Below are 17406 nucleotides of genomic sequence, written 5' to 3'. Positions count from 1 at the left end.
ACATTACAGATTATCTAATGCAGTGTTCACAACCCTATAAGACAACATTCTATTTTCATATTAATATTATGTAATGCCCTCTTTAATTTCTTAAATAGTAATGGATTTAAAAATCTACATATTGATTTTTTAAATTTTATGTAGTTTCCTAACTAGAATAAAATCAAGACAAAAAGAAACTAATTTATAATAAAATAATATGGATTCCCTACATATATGGTCAGACACAACTACTCTAAAAGACATAATGAAATTATCTGATGCCTAGATATAATTAAAATGAATAAGTTGGGGCTTATAGGAAATAAAAAGATCATTAGTCCTTCATATAAGGAGTATGAAAATAAGCGAAGAAATGAACAAGTTAATATAAATTAATAACAAATAACTAAACAAGCATAGATACAGGTAGATACTAGAATAAAAACTAGAGTTAAAATAAGTACTAAAAGATGAGATATATTTTCATATAATGAGAGAAAGATGGAAATAATTTTAATTAAAGTAGGGACAACACACCAAAAGTTTATAAATGGCAGCATAGAAGCAAACTGGCTTCACTCCCGTCTACCCAACAGAAAACCAAAAGCAAATATACACTCTGAGATTTTCACCAGCAACAACCCAGAACTCAAATATAAGGATGAGACAGATTCCAGAGCCATAGAGAAGTGAAAAAACTCTGGGCAGATGGTAGGAGAATCAGGCTTCCACATTCGTGACGCCTCCCCCACAATTCTGCCTGGCAACAAGTGTGCAGAAAATCTTCTGCCAACTCATGTTTCTACACTGGAAAAAGTGAGGTTGAGGTAGTCAACTAGTTTCCCCACTATCTTGGTCTCCCTGGCAGGAAATCTGTCCTTGCCTTAACCCACAGGAAGCATCGTGACTGCCTGAAGGGAGAAATAGCTTGAGGATAGGCAGAAACAAAGAGATGAGGTGGAACTACCATTCCCAGTCCCAGCAACTCTGCTCTGTAACTTGGCCAAAGGAGACACCAAATCAGAGTGGCTGTTCAGCAGCACCATACCGTAGGAGGTACATTTCACAGGTCACTTGGGCATGAGTCCCTCAGCCAACTTTGACACACTGCCACGATAATTCCTTTAAGACCTTTCCTTTTCAGGACAGGCAGAGTCAAGGCGAATCTGGACTTAAGGTGCCACCTAGAGCTGAAATGTAGGCAGTGATCTGGTGGTAAATATTTGCTAAGCAAACATAGCCAGTAAAAGACAAAACAAGGCAAGGCAGACAAAGGAAAGTGGACTAAATAGCTAATTCTTTAATGCAAAGACATAGATCTATGCCCATAAGAAACAACATTAAACAGGGAACTGTGACTCCTCCCCGCCCAGGAAAAGGACAAAGCAAAAATCCAATGACTGACCCTAACAAGATGGTGATTTGTGAGCTCTCTGAACAAGAATTCAGAATACAGTTTAAGGAAAATCAGTGATGTCCAGGAAAACACAGAAAAGCAATTCAGAAATTTGTCAAAGAAACTTTTAAATCAAACAAAATCTTGGTACTGGAAAATACGTTTGCTGAACTGAAAAACTCATCACAGCAGAATGGACAAAGGAGAGTAATGATTCAGGGAGCACAAAGCCTGTTTGAAAATACACCATTGGAGGAGAAAAAAGAAAAATAAGACTGAAAGTAAGTGAAGTCTGACTATAAGATATATAAAAAAAAGAGGGCCGGGTGCGGTGGCTCACACCTGTAATCCCAGCACTTTGGGAGGCCAAGGCTGGCGGATCACGAGGTCAGGAGATGGAGACCATCCTGGCTAACATGGTGAAACCCTGTCTCTACTAAAAATACAAAAAAAACATTAGTCAGGCATGGTGGCGGGCACCTGTAGTCCCAGCTACTCGGGAGGCTGAAGCAGGAGAATGGTGTGAACCTGGGAGGTGGAGCTTGCAGTGAGCCGATATCACACCACTGCACTCCAGCCTGGGCAACAGAGCAAGACTCCATCAACAAAAAAAAGGATTAAAAGTCTGAGGCAGGAGAATGCCGTGAACCCGGGAGGCGGAGCTTGCAGTGAGCCGAGATGGTGCCACTGCACTCCAACCTGGGCGACAGAGTGAGACTCCGTCTCAAAAAAAAAAAAGAAAAACAGAAAGAAAAAAGAAAACCTTGAAAGATCAAATATAAGAATTATTAGTATTCAAGGGAGAGCTGAATAAGGAAGTTTACTCAAAGAAATAATAATAGAAAACATTCCAGAACTTGAGACAGATATAAATAGCCAGGTTCAGGAGGGTTTAAGAATACCAAACAGATACCACTCAAATAAGATCACCCCAAAGCATATAATAACTCAAACTCTCAAAGGTCAAGGACAAAGAGAAGATCCTGAAAGCATCAAGAGAAAAGGAGCAAATAACAAGTAAACAAGCTGCAATTCATCTGGCAACAAACTGTACAGGCCATGAGGAAGAACATTTTCACAGTGCTCAAATAAAAAAACTGCCATCCAAGAATAATGTATCCAGCAAAATTGTCCTTCAAATATGAAGGAAAGATAAAGTATTTCTCAGAAAAACAAAAGATGAAAGAATTCACCACTACCAGACCTGTCATACAAGAAATGCAAGAGAGTTCTTCAATCTGAGAGAAAAAGACACATGCAAAAAGAAAATTTTTCAAGGTATTAGACCTTTGGGAAAATTAAATACATGGACCAACCCAGGATGTTCTGTTACTGTAATTGTGGTGTACAATTCATCCATAACTCTGGTATAAAGCCCAAAAGACAAATCTTTTAAAAACAATAATAGCTACAGCAACCTGTTAAGAGACAGGTAATGTAAAGCATGTAAATTGAGGCAACAAAGTCAAAATTGGGGGGTGGAGAGAGATGAAGTTAAATTTTTAGGTGTGGTGGTTTTGCTTTTGTTTCTATTCTTTTGCTCATGATCTAAGATAAGTTGTCATCTCTCTAAAGTAATTTGTTATGGCCAGGAGTGGTGGCTCATGCCTGTAATCCAGCACTTTGGGAGGTCAAGGTTGGTGAATTGCTTGAGCCCAGGAATTCAAGACCTCATCTCTATTAAAAAAAAAAAAAAAAAAAAAAAAAAAAAAAAAAAAAGCTGAGTATGGTGACACATGCCTGTGGTCCCAGCTACTTGGAAGGCTGAGGCAGGAGGATCATTTTAGCCCAGGAGATTGAGGCTGCAGTGAGCTGTGAGCTGTAATTGTAACACTGCACTCCAGCCTGCACGACAGAGCAAGACCCCCATCTTAAAAATAAGAAAATAAATAAATAAACTTGTTATATCTATAAGATTTTTTATAAGCCTCGTGGTAACCACAGCACAAAATCATATAATCAGTTCATTAAAAATAAAAAGCAACAAATTAATACATAACACTTAATAATCACTTAACCACAAAAGATGAAAGGAAGAGAGGATTCTCAAAACAATCTGAAAACAGGCAACAAAATGGCAGTAGTAAATCTGTACTTAGCAATAATAACACTGGATGCAAATGGTCTCAATTCTCAATTAAAAGTCACAGTGTGGCTGAATGGATAAAGAAATAAAACCCAACTATATGTTGCCTTTAAGAAACCCACTTCACGTATAAAGACACACAGGGACTGAAAGTGAAGGGGTGGAAAAAGATATTCCATGCAACTGGAAAACAAACAAGCAAAAAAGCAGATGTAGCTATGCTTATATTAGATAAAATGGACCACAAATCTAGAATTGTAAAAACAGACAAAGAGGGTTACTATATAATGATAAAGGGATCAGTTTAGCAAGAGGATATAACAATTATAAATATCTATGCACCCAACACTGGAGCTCCTAAGTAAATAAAGTAAACATTAATAGATCTAAAGGAACAGATAAACTTAATTACAATGATAGTAGGGGACTTCAACACCCCACTCTCAGTAACGTATAGATCATCCAACAGAAGAGCAACGAAGAAACAACAGAGTTAAACTACACATGAGACCCGATAGGCCTAATAGACATTTAAAGAACATTTCACCCAACTGCTACAGAATACACATTGTTTTCACTGCACATGCAACATTCTCCAGAATATATCATATCTTAGGACACAATACAAGTCTCAACAAATTCAAAAAGTAGATATCATATCAAGTATCTTTTCTGACCACAATGGAATAAGACTAGAAAGTGATAACAAGAGAAACCTCAAAAAATAAACAAACACATGGAAATTGAACAACATATTCCTGAACAACCAATGAGTCAATGAAGAAATTAAGAAGGAATTTTAAAAATTCTTGAGACAAATGAAAATGAAAATACAACATACCAAAATCTGTGGGATATAGCAAAAGCCATAGTATGAGGGAAGTTTATAGCAATAAATGCCCTTAATATAAAAAAGTAGAAAGTTCAAATACACAATCTAATGATGCACCTCAAGGAACTAGAAAAGTAAAAGCAAACCAAACACTAAATTAGTAGAAGGAAAGAAATATAAAGGTCAGAGCAGAAATAAATGAAATTGAGACTAAAAATAAATACAGAAGTTCAACACAACAAAAAGTTGGTTATTTAAAAAGATAAAGTCAACAAACCTTTAGCTAGACTGAGAAAAAAAGAGAGAAGACCCAAAGAAATAAAATCTGAAACAAAAAAGTAGACATAATAAGAGACCTCATAAATACAAAGAATCATTAGAGACTACTATGAACAACTATAAACCAACAAACTGGAAAACTAGAAGAAATGGATAGATTCCTGAACACACCTAACGATATTGAACCATTAAGAACGAGAAAACCTTAACGAACCAATAATGAGCAATGAGATGAAGGTCATAATAAAGTCTCCTGCCAAAGAAAGCCCAGGTCCTGATGGCTTGATCCCTGAATTTCACCAGACATTTAAAGAAGGAGTAATTTCAATCCTGCTCAAACTCTTCAAAAAAGTTGAATAGGAAGGAATACTTCCAAATTCATTCTGTAAGATAATATGCCAAGAAAAATAATAGGCTGTGGATGAGGAAAAACAGATACTTTAACATTCTTGCAAATGAACTGGATCTTTTTGTGTAGCGTAATGTCAAAATAATTCTTTATATTATGACATGCAACTGGAAAGTGACTGTGTAACACAAAATACATCTTCTACATTCAAAAATTGACCACTTATTGCGGTATACATTTAGTTTCTGGTACTTATAGGGAAACTCGAAGACAGTATCCTAAAATCTGCCACTGACAATGGAGGATGGGTTGACACAAAGTTGTGTGATAGACCTTTAGAGGCAGTATGACTGAAAGAGTGGCAACCCAAAACTAAATGCATAATTTCAATATGTAATTTTCACAGCAGAGATTTTATAATTTTCATATTTCAAAAATTAAATCTATCAAATGGCAATAAAAGTGTTTTCCATGTAGTTAATGCAATTTATTGACTTCATTTTTTAAGATGTCTGCTAATTTTTGTGTCTGAATTTGTTCATAACAGTCTCAAGTCATCTCTGTTAATTACATGTGTTCATATTAGCAGCTGTAAGTAAAGACTAATTCACAGTTGTTTTATTAGTAGCTTAAATACCATGGGTAGCATTGTTGACAGTGACGTACTTTTAGAAAAATTTTAGAAAATCTAAAAAACAAAAAATATGATCTTTCCTCAATTTACCCAGTAATTGCATTTCTTCAGAACTCAATGCATTGGTCACTGAGTCTTAAATTTCTTTGTCTCATATCTGCCATGACAAAAGCTAAGTTTTTGTGCTGAAATACTTTAAAATTGTATAGGTAATTTGGAAACATGTGGTGTATTGTTTAGACACTATGGAGGTAAAAATTATTATTATTTATTTATTTTTTTTTTTGAGACGGAGTCTTGCTCTGTCACCCAGGCTGGAGTGCAGTGGCGCGATCTCGGCTCACTGCAAGCTCCGCCTCCCGGGTTCACGCCATTCTCCTGCCTCAGCCTCTCCGAGTAGCTGGGACTACAGGCGCCCGCCACCACGCCAGGCTAATTTTTTGTATTTTTAGTAGAGACGGGGTTTCACCGTGGTCTCGATCTCCTGACCTCGTGATCCGCCCGCCTCGGCCTCCCAAAGTGCTGGGATTACAAGCGTGAGCCACTGCGCCCGGCCGTAAAAATTATATTATTGAACAATTTATAATTTTAAATACTATCTTAATTGGATTTAAATATGCCTTTTCATGACAACTTGCTTCTAAATTATTTTACTTAATTTCTTTTTAAAAACTTTCAATATTATGTAGTAAAGTACTTGCAATTTACGCTTATGGTGGATTTTCTCTGGTATGACATTTGAAAGTCATGTGGGATGTGGGACATGGGACAATTTTTCGTTTGGTGTCCTCTTAATGATTCCAGGACAGCTAGCATTTCTAAGTCCTGACCACAAAAGAACGGCTAATTCCCTCTGTTGTGACTAATAAAAACATTCCTCCAAACTTTCAAATACCCTCAAGGGGGCGCTAGTGCCCCAATTGAGGATCAAGGGTAGTCTCTTGTCTTTCCTGCACTGAAGGCAATCTGCTCTTCCTCCCTTGTGGTCTATACTTAAATTCTACGAATGTGGAAAGCACCAACTTCCAACTTTGCATAATCTTTCTATTAAGAAAAAAGTTGCCTGTTTACCAATTCCAACCATTATCTCTGACTCTGTCCTCTGTGGGTGTAAAGGGCCGTTCAAAAGCTCATTTCCAGGTAACTATAATTACTTGAAGATTGTGCTCATATTCCCAATGTCTTCCTTTTTCCAAGCTTTACTAATACAGGAAGCTATTAAGTGTTTCTCAGGTCCTAGCAGCTTTCTCCAACTCATTTGGTTTTTCAGTCTCCCTTAAAATTTAAGTTCAGAGGGGGTCTTATCAAAGTAGCATTGAGTGGGCCTATTGGAAACTTCACTGAAATTTCTATGTGACGTCATGGTCTATGGTGCCTCAGGAATATGAGTCAAAGTCATGAACTGGTACAACTGTATCTACATAGGACTGTGAGTTAAAACCATGATAGTTTCCCAAACTTATCAAAATGTTTGGAGTCTCCATGTCTCCCTGATAACAGAATGGACTATGTAAACTAGCTTGGAAAATTTATTTAAACTTTACAAGAAGGAAAGGTGAGTTTTCATGGAAATTATTTTAGTTAATGTAACCCTTAGGATCAATAACCTTTTTCTTATTGGTATCTTAACTATCAAATGGAATATTGTTTCTATCTTATTCCTCTCTGTAGACAAGACAGTCTGTATATGATGTGCCTTTCTTATTTTCTTGAAAATATATAATGTTGGTTTTTATCCTTTAGTCAAAAGATCTGTTCTACTAATCATGTTATTGTGTATATAAGCCCTTTCCATTTTATATAACACAATGCCTGAACACCTATAACTGCTTAACAGATACTGTTGAATGAATTGAAATTGTGGACCTCGAAGTTCAACATAGTATTCCAGTTAATATTTAATCGGAACAAGTTTCACCTTTCAGAGAAGTGAAATAATATCTTGCTTTAGTATTACCTGAATTGCAAGTTTTGTGTGTGTGTGTGTGTGTTTTTACAGAACTTTCATTCTAGTTGTTTTATGTTTCTTCACCACATTCATTTTGACATATATAGAAGTCATAGTCATTCTCCTTTACAGAAAAATACAACTTTGGCACATAGATTTTTCAGAGCATGTTTGAATCAGAATGCCATTGTTAAAGCTGGGGCCATAACTGGTTGGGCTAACCTGCAGTTCAATTTATCTGTAATAGAGGCCTCTTTAGAATGCCTCTGAATGACTCCTGTGTCGTGGAGGGTAGGTTCTACCTCTATAGAAAGAAACCAAATTACCAATGAGTCCAGTATCATATAAATTAATCCAATGTGTTATGTGCAAGGGTAGAGAGCCCTCAAAACAGTTGCCAATAATTCTCAATATTGTATCATCAATAAACATCCACAAAAAGAAATGCACCAATAATGGTGCTTTTCCCAGGATGTTGAACCAACCATCCATTAGGAATTTTAGGTTGCCAGCAGTTTCACGAAACTTTCGTGGTATGTGATGACAGGTCCCTTTGACAGTCAGTCATTTCAAATATCAATCAAATCTGCCTCTAAGACTCGTCATTTTACAAGAACTCATTGGTCTTCATATGACTGTGACTTCAGCCAGTAACCAATCGTATCTTCTAGTCTTGGCGAATCAACCTGGATCCCTGGGCCAACTTTAAGAGGACTTGCTAAGTCTACATAAGATAATCAGTTTCCCAACATTAAAAAAAAGAAAAAGAAAGGAAACAAAAAAAACAGGAATGACACGTGTTGGACACATCACAAATAGCTCTCTGGTAATAGAATATCCATTTATCAATCCATTTAACTAACATATATTGAGAACCTTCTAAGTACTACTCAGATGCCAGACTACTTGTGGTAGTAGTGATGGTTATGAACCCAGAGCACTACTTTCACTTTCGGTTCAGAAAGAGCTTATGATCTAGTGAAGAGGAAGATGGTAGTAAGTGCCGTACGGTGCTCTACAACATGGAAATGTGGTGCAGAATGACTATGTGGTCAAAGCTTTCTTTGAGGAAGCCATGGAGGCTATGGTCTGAATAACAAGAAGAACCAGCCACGAAAAGGCCAAGAAGGAGGATGCCAGGCAGAGGGAACAGGCAGGCCTGAGCATAAGCCTTTTAAGGCATGCAGTTGGAATATTATTTTCAGAGTAATGAAGGCCATTTAGAGAACTTAAAATAAATAATCCGATTTACATTTAAAACAATCCCTCTGGTCGCTTAATGAGAAAGGGATTACTATATCAACCATGAAAGTAGGGGAACTCGTTAAGGGTCTATTTGTGCCAGCTTTAAAAATAATATTCTAATTCAAAGAAGTGGCAAGAGAGTGATGGTAACTTTGACTACAGTGGTTGTAATGGAGATGAAGAGAAGTGGACAGAATTCAGGAGCTCTTTTGGAGGTTGTGTCCACAGAACTTTCTGATAGGGCAGAAACAGGAAGTGAGGGAAAGGGAAATTAATGACTCCCAGGCTTCACTCTTGAGCAACTAGGACGAATGGTGGCTCAATTCACTGAGATTGAGATAACTAGTAAAACTATAGGAGGAGAACATTTAGGGTGAAGTAAGAATCAAGGATTCTTCTTTGGATGTAAAAAAATTTAAAATGATTATTGGATATCCCGGTGCAGATGTGAAGGCCAGGGGAGAATTCTGGGCTGGAAATATAAATTTGGAAGTGTCTGGATGAAATCACCAAGTAATAAGTAAAGATAGAGAAGAAAAGAGAAGCCCTGGATTAAGTCTGGAAGAACCACCCCAGCAGTTAGAAATTCAGCTTAGCAGGAAGAATCAGAAAGAGAGAGTGGAAAGGAACAGCTAAGGAGGTCAGAGAACAAAACAAAACAAAACAAAACAAAAAACCAGAATTGCACACCACCATCATCAAATTTGTGCTTTATCCTGACCACAGATATGTTCGGGCACGTTCGAGATAAAGAATCATATAACTTTAGTGCTAGGAGAGCTTTTGGAGATAATTCAGTGCTGTGTCCTCATTTGAACAAGCTGGAGCTTAGAGAAATGTGACACGCTTTATACATTGCTAAATCTTGGTCCAGAAACAGTCATTTCATACTTTTTATCCATCTGCTGCTTCTATTCCTGGACTGGGGTGTGGCCTTTTCCCTTCAAACTTCATTTTTTCTATTAAAAAATTTAACAACAGGGAGGAGCCTCATACCCACTTTTGTGACTTTATGTTCCTCTTTTGGAATTTGGACTTAGGGACATTGGCTTGATTTTCTTAATCTCAGTCACAGAAACTTTTATAGAGATTAGAAATCTTTAAAACATAATTTGGCTATGGACAAGAAAAAAATCAAAATACTTTGAAATGTTAAGTATTTGGGGGATAGCAGGTTTTTCTCTGTCTCTCTCAAATATGGATATGGATATAGATATATAGAAATCTGTAGGCTGCCAGTCAGCTAGAAAGAAGCTAATAAAATGCTTAAGGTCTTACTTATACTTTCTCAAAAAAATTATTCATCCTGTGAATCAGTGAATATTTATTTAGCATTTACTGTATGCCACACACTATTCTTGGTTCTGAGCATACAGAAATGAACAAAACTGACAAAAATGTCAACCCTCATTCTAATGGAGAAAAGGAGATGATAAACATAAATGTAAGAATGTTAAATGGTGATAAGTGTCATGGAGAAAAGTGAAAGAGGAAAAGAGGATAGGAAGTGCTGTGGGGGATGGGTGCAATTTTTGTGGGAGGTAGAGTAAGTGTCACTGTGAAGGTGATATTTGAGTCAGAGCGTAAAGGAGATGAGGGAGTAAACCAAAGAGATCACTGGGATGAGATTCTGTAGGCAGAAGGAAGCACAGGTGCACAGCTGTGGAAGCAGTAGTGTTCCTGGCAAGTTCAAGGAAAAGTCAGGCAGGCAGTGTGGCTGGAGTGGAACAAATAAGGTGGAGAGTCGTAGATATGGGGCAGAGAGGTAGCAAGGGAACAGACCGTGTAGGGTCATTGAAAAGACACTTTCCTGTGAGTGAGATGATTCTCCATTGCATGCTTTAAGCAGAGGCGCATAACCTAACGGGTTTCACTGGGTCACTCTGGTGATAATAGATTGTTCAGAGCAAGGATAAGGGCAGGAGGGAACCAATTAGGTAATCTGACCATACCTCCCTGTTGCCTTAGACAATACCACTTTACAACTCTTATGGATTAGTTAAAAGGCAGTAATCCTCTTTAGGATTTGCAGCAAGCCTTTTCTACCCCAAAAGTGTTCCCGTGTGGACATTTTTGATAAATTACATGGTCACCTTAAAGTTTAGAGAACACTGAGTCTGTCCAGATAAGAGATTATACTTGTTTAGGTCAGACTGGGAGCCACAGAGGCGATGAAAAGTGGTCAGATTCAAAATTTATTTTGAAGGTGTTGCTGAGAAAATATTCTGATGGACTTAGATGTTGTCTATGAATGAGTAAAAGCAGCTTAGAGACACAGCAAGATTTGGGGCCTGAGCAATTGAAAAGACAAGTTTGATTTATTAACTTGGAGAAGATTATGGGAGAGGCTGGTTTGGGGCAATGTCAGAAGTTCAGGTCTGGGTGGGTCAACATTTTGAAGGTTCCTATGAAACCATTAAATAACAAATACTGAACAAGCAGTTAGATAATGGAGCTTGGATTCAGTGAAGGCTTCAGGACTAAAAATATAAATTTGAGTGTAGGCAGGAGACAGATGTGATGAGTTAACAAAGACTCAATAAAGAAAAAATAATGCTATCCAGGAACTAAGCCCTGGGCCACTCCAACTTTAGGACGTGGAGATAGTGTGTAAAAACCAGCAAAAGAGACTGAGGAGCATTGGCCAGGGAAGCAAGAAAGAGCACAGAAAAGTGTCCTGTCCCAGGAGCCAAGGGAAGAGAGAGCCTCAGTGATTGGAGACTGCCCAGGTCAAACCTGTGAACAAATCTGGTAAGATGAGGAATGAGAATTGACCACCAATCTTAGCAGCCCAGGAGTCACTGGTGATTTTGAGAAGAGGCATTTGGGTGCCATGGTGATGGAAAAAAAATCTAATTAAAAGATGTTCAAAGAGAATAAAAGGAGAAAACCATAAAATACCTAGAATAACAAAACCTTTGAGGATTATATTATAAAGGGAAGGAGAGAAAATGCACAGGAGCTAAAGGATAGAAGAATCCAAGAGTTTTTGGTAGTTTTTTGTTTTTATTTTGTTTTCTTTAAGTGAGTGAAAACAGCTTGTCTGTAGGCTAAGCAAAATGATTCAACAAAACAGAGAAAACTGTTGATGCAGGATAGTTAGAGGTGAGACTTGGTGTGATGTCCTTGATTGGTGAGATGGAACCCAGGGATCCAGTGGAAGAATTGGGTCTGGATATATCTTCAGGAAGACAATGTCAGACAAACAGACAGTATGGGCATTAATGGGATAGTGAGCAGAGTGAAGATCATGATAGCAGCTTGTGGATGGTTTCTTCTGATTGACTTCTTGTAAGATAAACACATGCATGTTCTTTAGGTTTGCAGGGGGCAATACCTGCCGTGCTGCTCTTCTGATATATACCTCCATGGCCAGCAGCCCCATGCAAGCATTGTTTTCTGATTTAGGTTCTCAGTGACAGCCATGCCACAGTCCCATGGCTCTGTCCCTGGGCGTGACACTAACCAATCCCTCGCCTCAATATATCCCTCCTCACTGCAGTCTTCTGAGTGTCACCGTGGTTTGTCAACTGCCCAGAGGCATGCCAAACCATTTTAGTGCTTCTATTTTTTTTTTGAGACAGAGTCTTACTCTGTCATCCAGGCTGGAGTGCAGTGGCCTAATCTCTGCTCACTGCAACCTCCACCTTCTGGGTTCAAGCGAGTCTCCTGCCTCAGCCACCCAAGTAGCTGGGATTACAGGCGCACACCACCACGCCCGGCTAATTTTTGTATTTTTAGTAGAGACGGGGTTTCACCATTTTGGTCAGGCTGGTCCCGAACTCCTAATCTCTTGATCTGCCCGCAAATGCCTCCCACAGTGCTGGGATTACAGACGTGAGCCACCGAGCCCAGCCCACTTTAGCACTTCTCTAAAAGCATTTCTCCTGCCCATCATAAGGTACTGCATATTCTGCAGGTACATGATTCTCTCCAATGTATTGGAAGAATCTGAAGGATGGACACATAGGGCAATGACTGTGAAGTCTGGCACTGACCTAAATACACAAGCAAGTGCCCACTCTGGAAAAGTTGGTCTTCTAAGCAAAGGAATTTTTCAGGAGGCCTGGTCATCCCCACTTATATGCAACTGAGTGGGAAACTCACTGATTGGGAGGAAACCAGGTGTAATAGGAAGGATCCTTGATTAGGGGTCCAGAGGTGTGGATCCCAGTTCTTGCCCTCACAAACAAATTGTGTTACCATAGCAAAGTAACTCAGACCCTCTGAATTCCAGCTTCCTATCTATAAAATGAGTCTGGGCTAGATGATCTTTTATGCTCCTTCAACTTTTAGAATTTCATTCCATACCTGAGTACAGAATAAAAGCAACAAGATTAATGCCGCAATGAAAGTAATGATCTTATTCTAAGAATTTTGCAATATATGACTCCTAACAAAATAAAAATGCTAAGTAAAAGCACATATTCCTGGAACCACTGAAAAGGAGGAATTCAGATATTTATTTTGAAACTAAGCAAAGAGAATCAGAAGGGTGAGGGGGTGGGAAGTGGGTGGATGATGAGAAATTATTTAATAGGTACAATGTATGTTATGTGGGTAAGGAATACCCTGAAAGCCCTGACTTCACCACTATGCAATCAATGCATGTAACGAAATTACACTAGTATCCCATAAACATATGCAAATTTTTTAAAATTAAAAAAAAAGAAAGTAATGTTAAATGGGAGCTTTCTCTGAAAAACTCTATTGATCTTCAGAAGTTACTTAAGGTACTAAAACCATCAACCCATCTAATGATTCACAGAAGAAGGTATTATACTTGCTATCTCTAAGCCTTAAAGAATATAGGTAAGGCTGGGCACAGTGGCTCCCTGCCTGTAATCCCAATCCCAGCACTTTGGGAGGCCGAGGCGGGCAGATCACTTGAGGTCAGGAATTCGAGACTAGCCTGGCCAACATGGTGAAACCCCGTTTCTACTAAAAATACAAAATTAGCTGGGTGTATTCATGGGTACCTGTAATCCCAGCTACTCGGGAGGCTGAGGCAGGAGAATTTTTTGAACCTGGGAGGCAGAGGTTGCTGTGAGCCGAGATTGCGCCACTGCACTCCAGTCTGGGTGACAGACTGAGACCCCGTCTCAAAAAAAAAAAAAAGTAGTGAAAATGACAGACATTTCTAACTCCTGAGAAAATTTTATTTTTATATATGGGAAAAAGGCCTCATAATTTAATGTGTTTTCAGGTGCTAAATATTTGCCTGAATTTTTTTTATTTCCTGTTGTTTTTTTTTAATGTTCAAATTACTTGTTAAATGTATCTAGGAAAAGAATTTCCCTAAGTCAACAAGACAAGGTCTAATAAACTTCAGGTCTAACAAAGACTTCTGCTGTTTAATGTAAATATTTCTCTCCTTAATTTCATTGCATATCAATCTTAACTCACTCTGAATAATTTCTATACCTCTTGTTTATTTTCCTTTCAGATAGTGCTTTCTTTTGCAGGTGTTATTTTACCAGCTTGAGCATAGTTTCTGCAGCCTGCACTGCTTACGTTGCAGATGCTTCCTTTGGCCAAGTCGAATATGCTATATGACTTACACAGCTTAACATAGAGTTGCTTGAGTTGAGGAAAGTAAAAATAAATTTAAAAGACTTACTACAATATAGATGTTAACAATTATGCTTTGCATATGAAGAGCATTCTAAAAAACTGTTATCAGTGAGGCTAAAGATTGAAAATAAATGTTGTTATGTGGATCACGGATTAAGATAATTTTAACAATACTTTTCTACTTAATTTTCCTTATTACCAGTGTTGCACATTTGTAAAATGACTCACCACGCTGGTCCTTACGGATATAATCTTGGCCTCATAAACATCATTCTCTAGGCAGCTAAATTAATGAGTCACATTAAAAGAAGAAACAATGTAATAGCTATCAGAGAAAGATGGGTTTCAGACAATAAACACATTACATTCTGCTCCTAGGCTAAATATTACATCTGATTATTCCCTTTGGAATTCCTGAGAAAAGGAAGAGATTTGCTGCCAGAGCACAGAATAAGAATCAGACACTAGCTCATACTTCAGGAAGGTCACTTCCACTCCCCAGAGAGCCTGGGCAACAACTCGAGCCTCTCATAATCCAATCTAAATTAAGTGGTAGCAATGGCCTTGCAGCCTTCCAGTCTGCTCATATTCTATGCATTGTACTTGATTTTCTTATAAAATTAGATTGGATTCTCAGTCCAAACCCAGAGAGGCATGGAATGAGAGAGAAGAAAAGAAAATAGGGAGGGCCAGCTAGTTGAGTGGAACACCAGCAATGTTAGAAAGCTTTTAGAGGGTATTTAAAAGCAAACAACCCTATATCTATATCTCATTTTATGAAAATGGTATGTCTATCCCCCTTACCCACATACATAGGTACTCATACCAAATATCATGGACTGTGAAATTATTTTAAACAAAAGAACGTTTGACATTTTGGAGCATGAGAATATTGAAAATGTTATGATTGAAAATGTCATTTAGAGAGATAAAAAGCAATAGCCAGGAGATGTTCCGTAACTAGTATCTACGTGCCTTTACACTATATAAAGTGTTTGTGTATACATTGTCTTAAATTCCATTTACTCTTCACAACATTATTGGGTTTTTCCTGTCCTTCTGCTTTAGAAGACAGACTGTATTTGATATTTTATAGGGTTTTTTTCCAATCCCTCATGTGCAGAAAGGGACATATTTGGTATTTTGAATAGTAAGAGACTGTATTAGTTTGTTAGGGCTGTCATAGCAAAATACCACAGACTGGGTGGCTTAAACAACAGAAATTTGTTTTCTCACAGATCTGGAGTCTGGAAGTTCAAGGTCCACGTGTGAGCAGAGTAGGCTTCTCCTGAGGCTTGCAGATGATCACTTTGTAACTGTGTCCTCACATGGTCTTTTCTTTGTGCACGTACATCTCTTTACTGTCTATATTTCCTCTCCCTATAAGGACACCCGTCTGATTAGATTAGGGCACATGCTAACAGCTTCATTTAAATTAATCACCTCTTTAAAGGCCCTATTCACCCCAGGTGTGGTGGCTCACGCCTGTAATCCCAACACTTTGGGAGGCCAAGGTGGGTGGATCACTTGAGGTCAGGAGTTCGAGACCAGCCTGGCCAACATGGTGAAACTCTGTCTCTACTAAAAATACAAAAATTAGCTGGGTGTGGTGGCGGGTGACTGTAGTCCTAGCTACTCAGGAGGCTGAGTGGGAGGATCGCTTGAATCTGGGAGGTGGAGTTTGCAGTAAGCCAAGATCATGCCATTGCACTCCAGCCTGGGTGACAGAGCAAGACTCTGCCTCAAAAAAAAAAAAAATACAGTCACATTCTGAGGTACTAAGGGTTAGGTAGGGTTTCAGCATATGAATTTAGGGGGAGGGGATATAATTCATCCCATAACAAAGATAGAAAGCAATCAAAATGCTTTTGATATCAGTGTATTCTCTATCATATGCAATTGCCTAAATAGTATTTAGCCACTATCCACTTGAATCTTGTGCTTCTGAGGATGGAAAACATGAGTCATGTAAACCAGGGATGTCCAGTCTTTTGGCTTTTGGCTTCTGGCTTCCATGTGCCACACTGGAAGATGAAGAATTGTCTTGGGCCACACATAAAATATACTAACACTGATGAATCAAAAAAAAATCACAAAAAAATTCTCACAATGTTTTGAGAAAGTTTATGAATTTGTGTTGGGCTGCATTCAAAGCCATTCCAGGTGGCATGGGCCTAGGGGCCGTGGGTTGGACAAGCTTGATCTGAACCATCCTAGGCTGTGGCACTGAGCTGGCCCTGACTTCTCATGAGATGTGGGACCCCTCCAGCCAGTTTTTGCCAGAAATTTCCAGACTTCTACTCTAGGCAATAAGAAGAAATGCTCTAACTCAGTACTATTCATTTGAAACATAATAAGAGCCACACGTATAATTTTCAATTTTCTAGTAGCCACATTAAAATTAGTAAAAAGAAAGAGGTAAAATTGAATTCGATATACTTTATGTAACCAAATATATCCAAGGTCATATTGTTCCAACATGTAATCAATATAAATAATTATTAATGAGATATTTTATTCTTTTCTCACACTGGGTCTTCGAAATTCTGTCTGTATTTTACATTTGCAGCACCTCTCAATTTGGACTAGCCACATTTCAAGTACACAACAGCTACATGTGGCTAGTGGCTGTGTTGGACAATTCACATTCCAATTCTTACATTTTAAAACATTTCCTGGGACAGTTGTTGTCTTGAGTAGGAAAATCTAATTATAAGCACTCCCAATTCAATTATACTTTCACTTGTGAAATCTTGTAATAGTAATAAGTTCATAATTATAGTAACAATAAATTGTAATAACTTTCTTTGTTTCCTTTGGGATACGAGAGTTAAATTTCTGCCTGATTAATTTAGGGAAGCACACCAATCACGAAGATCCTGAACAGTCCTCAAGCAGGTGATTTATGTATGTTATTCATTGACCTACAGAGCTGACATGTAAACGTCTTCCAGAAAAGTGCACAGTGATCACAGCTGCAGGGGCTTTGAAATAATCTATTGCCCTCATATTCCATCCGAAAAGAAAAATCTGTTATGTGGCTGTTAGATGTCCCAGACCTTTAGGAGATTTTCCTGAGAA

The 17406-nt window shown here is 38.2% G+C and overlaps 1 protein-coding gene across 1 annotated transcript in view; it reads left to right on the top strand.

Moving 5' to 3' along the window:
- The window catches only part of PTPRO (protein tyrosine phosphatase receptor type O), a 254642-nt gene that overhangs the window by 185641 nt on the left and 51595 nt on the right, over positions 1–17406 (top strand). The gene's annotated exons all lie outside the window — the stretch shown is intronic.

Source organism: Nomascus leucogenys, chromosome 23 (genome assembly GCF_006542625.1).
Source record: "Nomascus leucogenys isolate Asia chromosome 23, Asia_NLE_v1, whole genome shotgun sequence".
NCBI classification, from domain to species: domain Eukaryota; kingdom Metazoa; phylum Chordata; class Mammalia; order Primates; family Hylobatidae; genus Nomascus; species Nomascus leucogenys.
This window is presented reverse-complemented; position numbering and strand designations above follow the sequence as displayed.